A 9,565-nucleotide genomic window follows, 5' to 3' on the forward strand; every position below is an offset into this window, starting at 1 on the left:
TCTCCATCTACAGAACGTGAAGAACCAGTGGCATCTACATCTGCAGAACATGAAGAATCAGTGGCATCTCCATCTGCAGAGCGTGCAGAACCAGTGGCATCTACATCTGCAGGAGATTATACAACTTTTAAAACCATTCCCCGTGTTTAGTGTACACACGCCGCACAACGTGTTTGGAATTGACAGGAGTAAAGTTGGGACTTGCGAACAAATCGACTTACGAACAGCACCTCTGTACCCTAACTCGTTCGTAAGTAGACGAGTCCCTGTATTAGTTGACGAGGCGTTGAAGGTAATTGTATTGATATTGATTATGTAAATACTGGGGAGTTGGCCGGCTGAGGTTTCAGAGACGCTGAACCCGGCAGCCGCTGCTGCTGTGCCGCTGGCTTCCCCATCCGGCCGGGTTTCCGCCACTGCCCGGAGGTCAACTGGGTTTCTCAACCTCTCCGGCGAGCCGCTGGGCTGACCGCGAGCGGGGTGGAATCCGAAACCCAACGTTGGTCTTTTGTCGGGACGGCGGGAAGGCAAACACAGACAAAGATGCCCCGTGTAGCCTCGGCAAGCTCTTGGGTCAAGTGCCGTTGGCGAGCGACTTTGAAGGCCGGCGTGGCGCACGTGGGCGTGGCCAGCACCACGCGCGGCCACCTTTGTCTCCCCAGTGGCTACGTTCACACGCGTCACCGGGTGCTCGTACGAAGGCCCAATGTCGGTTCGATTATTCGCCGCTGTTTATTGGTGGACGTTAGCGGGATTTCTTCCTCCGCGGGTCGTGGGGTTCATGGCACGATGCGCCGACTGTTGCGCCGCCGTTCCCCACGTGCACGCGCGGTCGCAGGAGAGGGTGGGAGAGGGTGGGGGAGGTGGGGGAGGTGGGGGAGGTGGGGGAGAGGTGGGGGGGGTGGGGGGTGGGAGAGTCCAGAACGGAGCGGGCGATATGGCACAATTTTTCGCTATTGCCACCACTTACCGCCGCCGCCGCCGCCGCAGCTGCAGACCCCCGGTTCCCCGATCCTCCGCTAATCGCCGAATTTGCCCGCTCGATTTCACCGCGGGCGGGCGCTCGGGCGAGGACACGGGCCGCGATCATCGTCGTCGGCACCACGCCAGCCCCCAGGGCCGCGCGTCACCCCAACATCGTGGCACCGCTCGCATTAACCCTTTCGTTTGGGTCGCGACCTTCGCCTGACCCATGACCCAACGTGCCGCACTCGGGTTGGTAAACCGGTGTGAACGGGGCGAACAATCGGTAATCAAAATCGGTTCGCGGTTTGGTCGCCAAAGCCCGGAACCGGGATCTTTAACGTCCACCGTGACGTCAATCAGATCCGGTGACGTCGCTCGACACCGAGGTGGCCTTTTTGTGCCTGCCCAAATCGACACGTGACGACAACAATGCCAACAACAACAAAATTCCACTCGATTGGGATGGCATGCGTCACAACATCACCCCCCACCCCCCTCCCTAACCAGGAGAGGGTATCCCATCTGTGCAAAAACAGCAGCGCCAACTCCTCCACAATGGCTCCCCGCATGCGTTATGAGAACGGCAGTCAACACCAAACCTACTAAGTCATCGATATTCTCATCGTTGTCGTGATTATTCGCGGGCTGCCCTTACAGCCTCACCGTCATCGCCATCGTTGCAACCGCCGCCGCCACGCCCACCACCATCTGCCCATTAGTTTCACTTCCCCTTGCAGCCACCCCACTTCCGCCATCTGCATCATCTCAGCCCGCGGTCGGAAATTACCGCCTGCATCGTGGCGGAAGAGCCGGCTTGCCATGCGCGTAATTCATAAATTAAATCGCATCCCATCTGCTCCGCTGCTGCTGCTGCTGCTGCTACTGCCGCGGTGGTGGTGGTGGTGTGACAGTGTTGGGCACCACGGCGGCCTGCAATCCCCAAGGTGCGTCGGTTCGATTTCCATCTCCCGGCGCGGCAATTGAAACGAGCGGTGGACATTTCTCAAACCCCTTCACGCCACCGGCGCCACCTCTGTCCCACCCAGCGGTGTCATCGGACGCGTCACAGCTGGTCTGCGATCGGCAGCGTGGAAGAGTAGAACAAACGCCCTCGATATTACACCTCTCGAGAGAGAGAGAGAGATCATTCGAGTGGACTGCCGCAGGGATGTGAAATTCCACGATTCGATGGCGGGCGACGAGTGTGTCTGTAGGACAAGCACAAAGTGTTGCCTATTTTATCCGCCACAGAGGGAGGGAGGGATGATGGCCGCAAGCGATTCAATCGGCAGAATGCAGCGGCAGCGCCCTCCCGCTTCCTGCGAGACTCAAAACCGGAGCGGATTCCATTCCCTCCCCAATGAGAATTGAGGCATTGGTGATCACCCCTGTTTACAGCCCCGGAGCCAGTGGTGGAAATTCCACATTCCTATGGCGGGGTGGGGGGGGGAAGTCTATCCACAGGACAACCGTTGTTGACTTTCCCCCACAACGGGGGTACCTATTTTATCGACCCCGGATGGAGGGATGATGATGATGATGATAACGGGCCGTGTCAAGCGTACCCCCACCCACCCTCGCCCTGCCAGGTTACGAACTCGCGACCTTCGACCTCCGGGCCACGTGGGCCGTGTCGAACCCCTTGCACCGTGCACACGAGGCCGTGACGGCGAAGCCGACAGAGAACGCCGACGGTGCCCGGGCTGATCGATCCGGCGGCGACGGGAACCGAGGAGGAGCAGCAGCAGCAGCAGCAGGAGGAAGAGAAGTGGGGCTCAACGCGCCGGCAGTTAAACGGAGCAGTCCACTCAAGCGCGCTCCATTAATTATTCAAGCCCGCAAGCTCCCGGAGCATTCATGGGGCGTGGGGCGCGGTTATGGGTGGCGTGGGTGTGTGCTGTGTGTGTGTGCTGTGTGTTCTGTGTGTGCTGTGTGTGTGTGCTGTGTGTGCTGTGTGTTCTGTGTGTTCTGTGCGTGTGTGCGCGTGTGTTCTGTGCGTGTGTGCTGTGCGTGTGTGCTGTGTGTGCTGTGTGTGTGTGCTGTGTGCGCGTGTGTTCTGTGCTGTGTGCTGTGCGTGTGTGCTGTGTGTGTGTGCTGTGTGCGCGTGTGTTCTGTGCGTGTGTGCTGTGCGTGTGTGCTGTGCGTGTGTTCTGTGCGTGTGTGCTGTGCGTGTGTTCTGTGCATGTGTGCTGTGTGTGTGTTCTGTGTGTTCTGTGTGTGTGTGCTGTGCGTGTATTCTGTGCGTGTGTGCTGTGTGTTCTGTGTGTTCTGTGCGTGTGTGCTGTGCGTGTATTCTGTGCGTGTGTTCTGTGCGTGTGTTCTGTGCGTGTGTTCTGTGCGTGTATTCTGTGCGTGTGTGCTGTGCGTGCTGTGCGTGCTGTGCTGTGCGCGAGACGCACACACAGCACACACGTGCCACATACGCACGCACACGCACGCGTGTGTGCGCGTGCGTGTGCGTGCTGTGGCTGTGTGCTGTGCGTGCTGTGTGTGCTGTGCGTGCTGTGCTGTGCGCGAGACGCACACACACAGCACACACGTGCCACAGACGCACGCGCGCGTACCCATTACCATACCACCCTTACGCAGGATTCTTGAACGGCAGCCAAGCCCACCCGAGGGCACAGACGAGCCAAGCTCGATAAACGCACCGCGAGTCCCGTTCGCTGCGAGCCGGGAGTGCTTCGCATAGCCACGCAAGCTCCAATCTGCTCATCTCCCACCTCCGCAGTACTGCAGAAGCCAGGGGCAAGCGTTCCACATTCCTCTGGCAGGGGGCGAGTCAATCCACAGGACACCAAACGGCATCCACAGTATCACCCGCGAGCATTTTGTCGTCATCATTATCGTGATGCCGCACGCCAACGCGTTGTGCGATTCCGTGCGACTGAACTTCGGCGCCGGCGTGTTCCTGGCCAGCCAACCGGCACACCACATCCATGCCAACGCTCGCTCGGAGCTGCTGCTGTTGCTCCTTGGTCACGTGACGATGCTGCTGCTGCTATGATGATGATGATGCTCTGATGATGATGATGATGCTAATGACGGTGATGCTATGACAGACACCGCGCGCTTCGTTTGATGAGGTCACCACGCAACCGCTGATTGAGTCATTCTCGTCTGCCGAACGCATATACGCCGAATGATACATTCATTAACGAGTCACTGTTTCTATGGGATGGGTTGGGCCCCCCCGCCAGAGGAATGTGGAATTTCCACGGAGACATCAATGACTGATCAGGAACATGGATTAGAGTACAGGGCAGCGTAGGAAGGTTATGGATTCGTCAATACCACCATCAGCAGCAGTACTGCCATCATCATAATCATCACCACTAACACCACTAACACCACCATCACGAACACCATCACAATCATCATTAGTATTACCCCTCCGGGCCATCACCATCACCACCAACACCATCAATCAATCCAGAGAGAATGTCGCAGCTGCTCAATTCACTGCCTGAAGAAGCTCCCGGCACGTGCAGTGAAACGTCGGACATCGCGACACAATCAGCAATCGCGTGGCAGAGGCACACGGCACCACCACCGCCAACACTACAGCGAAATCCGGAATCGTGGTGCCGAGCAGGCATCGAGTGGAGACACCACCACGCGCCACTGACTACGCTCATCACAAACGCCACCCCACAAAACACAACAAAGAGGAAGACCCCAACCCCCCTCCACCCCGTGTAGCCTTCACAGACTGCTGGGGCAAGTGCTGTGAGCGAGTAGCAGCACCTACGAAGGCCGGCACGGCACACGAGGGGGTGGGTGGCCAGCACCACGGCCGCACCAGGTTCTCATCAGAGGTTGAGTCGACCCCAGGGGAGGGCACGGGACCGGTTCAGAGAATCGTCACTCACCTACCCAGCCGACTCACCTACCCAGCCACTCACCGACTCACTTGCGCGCTCACCTACCCAGTCACTCACCTACCCAGCCACTCACCTACCCAGCCACTCACCTACCCAGCCACTCACCGACTCACTTGCGCGCTCACCTACCCAGCCACTCACCGACTCACTTGCGCGCTCACCGATCCAGTCAATAACCCACTCACTCACCGATAAACTCACTCATCCACCCACCCACTCGATCAACTAATGACTCACTCACTAACCTACTCACTCTCCACACTGCAGATCATCTCACTTCAATTGTCTCTGTCTCTCTGCTTCTTCACTCGCATCGCTCCACTCTGGGATTCCCTTTTCCACCCCCAGCCCCAAGGATCTCACTCCAACAACAACCTCGCTCACACTTCACAACGGTGCGGTTTGTTGCTGGCCGTTTGACGCCGCGGGCCTCTTGCCGAGCACTATACGACCCAGCAATGAACGCAATTTCGTGCCCACAGTTGCCCACGTGGCCCGCACACGCGCTTGTTGGGGCCACCCCAGTAGACATGGAACGTTGGAGGCCGACGTCGAGCCAACGTTGAGGCGGCACGGGAAGGCCGAAACAGATGGGCGAAGGGGCTCACAAAAGGTCGTGTGGTGGAGGGAGCGGCGGCACACTGGGGCAGAGAGACGCAGGGCAGACGCCACGGGGCCAGCAGCCAGGGAGGGGGGGGGGCAGGGAGGGGGGCCAGGGAGGGTGGCAGGAAAGGGGGGGCCAGGGAGAGGGATAGGGAGGGCGGGGCCAGGGAGGAGGGGGGGCAGGGAGGGGGGGGCAGGAGGGGGCGGCCAGGGAGGGGGGGCAGAGAGGAGGGGCAGGGGGGGGGGGCTGGGGGGGCAGGGAGGGGGGGCCAGGGAGGAAGGGCCAGGGAGGGGGGGGGGCAGAGAGGGGGGGTCAGGGGGGGCAGGAAGGGGGGGCAGGGAGGGAGCAGCTCCAACAGCGACAGTTAAAGCCGCCCAGGGCGAGTCTGCAACTCATACAAAGACAAAGGTCCCCGTGTAGCCGCGACAGGCTGTTGGAGCAAGTGCTCATCTATGACGACGCCCGATGAGGAGGCGTGAGAAGTACCCACGCCCGGCCGCCTTTGTCTCCCCAGGGCTTCACGGCTTTTCTACACCCGCCGGAGAATCATCGCCACCGACGTCGCCTCGTGAGCGGGGAATCGAACTCGGGGTCGCCGCTGCGAGCGTCGCGCGGTGCGCTAACCACTGCGCCACCGCTCCCCACTCACACTCAGTGCGCTAACCACTGCGCCACCGCTCCCCACTCACACTCAGTGCGCTAACCACTGCGCCGCCGCTCCCCACAAAGAGACAGGGGGGAGGAGGGGAAGATCGGTAGACAGAGAGGGAGGGAGAAAGGAGGACGGAGAGACAGGGACATGGGACACGGGGGAGACAGAGAGACGGGTAGAGAGACAGGGAGACGGGGAGACAGGGTGACAGAGACACAGAGAGACAGAGAGATAGGACGACAGGGTGACAGAGAGACAGAGAGACAGGGTGACAGAGAGACAGGGTGACAGGGTGACAGACAGAGACAGAGAGCCAGAGAGACGGAGAGACAGACACAGAGAGATAGGGTGACAGGGTGACAGACAGAGACAGAGAGCCAGAGAGACGGAGAGACAGACACAGAGAGATAGGGTGACAGACTGAGACAGAGAGACGGAGAGAGAGACAGAGAGATAGGACGACAGGGTGACAGAGAGACAGAGACAGACAGAGACAGAGAGACAGACAGAGAGACAGGGTGACAGAATCGGCCTACACAGGGTCAGGGACAGGCAGACCAAGTGGACAGGCAGACACAGGAAAAGGAGAGACAAAGAGACAGAGACAGACGGTCGGAACGACGAAGACACGCAGAGCCAGGGAGACAAAGAGGGACGGGGAGAGACAGAGAGAGGGACAGAGAGACAGGGATGGAGAGACAGGGATGGAGAGACTGACGAGAGCCACAAAGAGGAGGGAGGAGGCGGTTGGAGAGCTCGGAGCGAGGCGGGGAGGACAATGGGAGGGAGAGATGGAGATTGGGGGAGACGGGGCGAGAGAGCTGGGAGACGGGGGACATTGCAGAGACACGGAGTGACGGGAAGACACGGGGAGACACGGGGAGACAGTGGGCGAGAGAGACACGGGGCGAGAGAGACACGGGGCGAGCGAGACAGGGGGTCAGAGAGACGGAGGGAGTTAGAGAGACAGAGGGTGACGGGAAGACACTGGGAGCCACGGGGAGACACTGGGCGAGAGAGACACGGGACGAGAGACAGAGGGTGACGGGGAGACACGGGGAGACAGTGGGAGATGCGGGGAGACGCGGGGAGACACTGGGCGAGAGAGACGCGGGGCGAGAGACAGAGGGTGACGGGGAGACACTGGGAGACACGGGGAGACACTGGGAGACGGGGCGAGAGAGACAGGGGGCGAGAGAGACAGGGAGACGGAGGGAGTTAGAGAGGCAGAGGGTGACGGGAAGACACTGGGAGACGCGGGGAGACACGGGGGAGACAGGACAAAGGGAGACAGAAACAGAGGGGATAGAAAGGCAGAGGGGAGAGAGACACCGGGAGAGGAGGAGACAGGGAGAGTCGGGGAGATCGGGAAGCACGGGGAGACGGAGAGACGAAGACGCGGGGGGAGACGGGGGAGACAGAGGGAGAGGTACAGAGATGAGGAGAGATGCAGGGAGACAGACGGAGAGACAGAGGCAGAGAGGGCTCGCAGAGCGCAACATCACAGAATGGGCGACCCCTGATCGCCGCCACCACCATCGCTATTGTCACCACCATCATCACCACCATCGCTACTATCATCTCCACCACCACCATCGCTACTGTCATCACCACCACCATCACTATTGCCACCACCATCACTATTGCCACCACCATCACTATTTCCACCACCATCACTATTTCCACCACCACCATCACCACCATCGCTACTATCATCACCACCACCATCACTATTTCCACCACCACCATCACCACCATCGCTACTGTCATCTCCACCACCATCACTATTGCCACCACCATCGCTACTGTCATCACCACCACCATCACTATTGCCACCACCACCATCACTATTTCCACCACCATCACTATTGCCACCACCACCATCACTATTGCCACCACCACCATCACTATTTCCACCACCACCATCACCACCATCGCTACTGTCATCTCCACCACCATCACTATTGTCACGACCATCACTATTGTCATCTCGATCATCACCGGAGCATCGCCTGCTCAAGTGATGATGGTGATGATGTTAGCGATGGTGCAGGCGATGGCGATGACAATGGTGACGATGATAACGATGCTGGCGGTGGTGGTGATGGTGCAGATGCTGGAGACAATAGTGGTGGCGATGCTGCTGGTGGTGGCGATGGTGGTGATTACAGCAGTGGTGTTGGTGGTGACAACGGTGATCGCCCCCCCACCCGGCCCCCCCTTTACCCCCCCCGGGCCCCCCCCGGGCCCCCCACGGGCCCCCCACGGGCCCCCCACCTTCGTTCGCAGCTCGTCGGATGAAGGCGCAGCAGCTCCGCTCCCACTCCTCCTCCGCTCGGCTCCTCCACGCGGCGACGTCACCGCGAGAACTCTCGACGCGGTGACGTCACCATCGCTCCGTGCCGCATCTCGCTACGCCGTGACGTCAACGCGCAAAGCGCCAGCGGCGACGTCACAGCTCAGAGAGACACGCGGCGCGCCCAAACCCCCGACGGCGCGGTGATTTACAACACCCCGCCCCCCCACTTGCCGGGGCCACGCGGTGACGTCACAGCGAAACGTATCGCTTAGTGACGTCGTCGCGTAATGAGATTACGTCAGAACGCAGAGCGCCGCTCCTCCCCACGGCGCGTTATGACGTCATCAGTACTCATAACGAAATTTCAAATCGGCGACTTCGAGGAAGGCACCGCGCTAATGACGTCACATCGATGTGAATAAATGACGTCACGACGAGGTCCAATATTCATGATGTCATGAAGAGTTTAAAACCGGGTGATGCCATCGAAGTTCACATTCCGATAACGTCATAAAATTGCCGCCACGCGGTCAGACCCCATCACAGGAACGTGGAATTTCCACCGATGACTCGAGCCATTCGGGTGCCTGCATTTGGCGGAGTCAGTGGCCAAGGCTGTTGATGTCTCCGATATATTGGTGCAACAGATCACCATCATCTTCATCATCACCACCAGCTGCAGCAACATCAAACACCATTAGCACCACTACCATCATCAACACAACCATCATCTTCATCAGCACCACCATCATCATCATCATTCACCAGCAACATCACCCACCTATTAGCACCAGTGCCGCATTACCCTAGTAGCAAAAGTAGCTACATGTGTAGTAGTAGCTACTACATATGTAGTAGCTACGGGCCCCGCACTTTCAAGGGCCCCACGCTAAATGCTTTCAAGATATCAATTACGGTTTAGTGATTCTGCACTAGCTCTATTACTATAGTACTATACCGCCTTCAACTTTTACGAACGACCGGCTGTTTAAGGTTAGCGATTTGTCGGATTATCCGGCTGTATAGCAAATGAAAAAACACAATTACTTTACTATGCAAGTTAAACATTTGTGTTTTAATATTTACGTTTTTTTTTATTTAGGGCCCCTTCATAACTTATGCTACAGGCCCCGCACTAGCTTAATCCGGCACTGATTAGC

At 58.7% G+C, this 9,565-nt stretch overlaps 1 protein-coding gene across 4 annotated transcripts in view; it reads right to left on the reverse strand.

Annotated features, from left to right (window-relative positions):
• LOC116954723 (microtubule-associated protein tau-like) overlaps positions 1 to 8,538 on the reverse strand; it is a 45,242-nt gene extending 36,704 nt beyond the window's left edge. For all 4 annotated transcript variants that reach the window (XM_032975470.2, XM_032975469.2, XM_032975468.2 and 1 more), the window contains exon 1: positions 8,384 to 8,538. The gene's annotated coding sequence lies outside the window, so the exon portion shown is untranslated. The remainder of the gene's footprint in view (positions 1 to 8,383) is intronic.
• Positions 8,539 to 9,565: the final 1,027 nt, after the last annotated feature.

This window comes from Petromyzon marinus, chromosome 56, assembly GCF_048934315.1.
Source record: "Petromyzon marinus isolate PM22_M1 ecotype Great Lakes invasive population chromosome 56, UKy_Petmar_22M1.pri1.0, whole genome shotgun sequence".
Classification (NCBI taxonomy): Eukaryota; Metazoa; Chordata; class Hyperoartia; order Petromyzontiformes; family Petromyzontidae; genus Petromyzon; species Petromyzon marinus.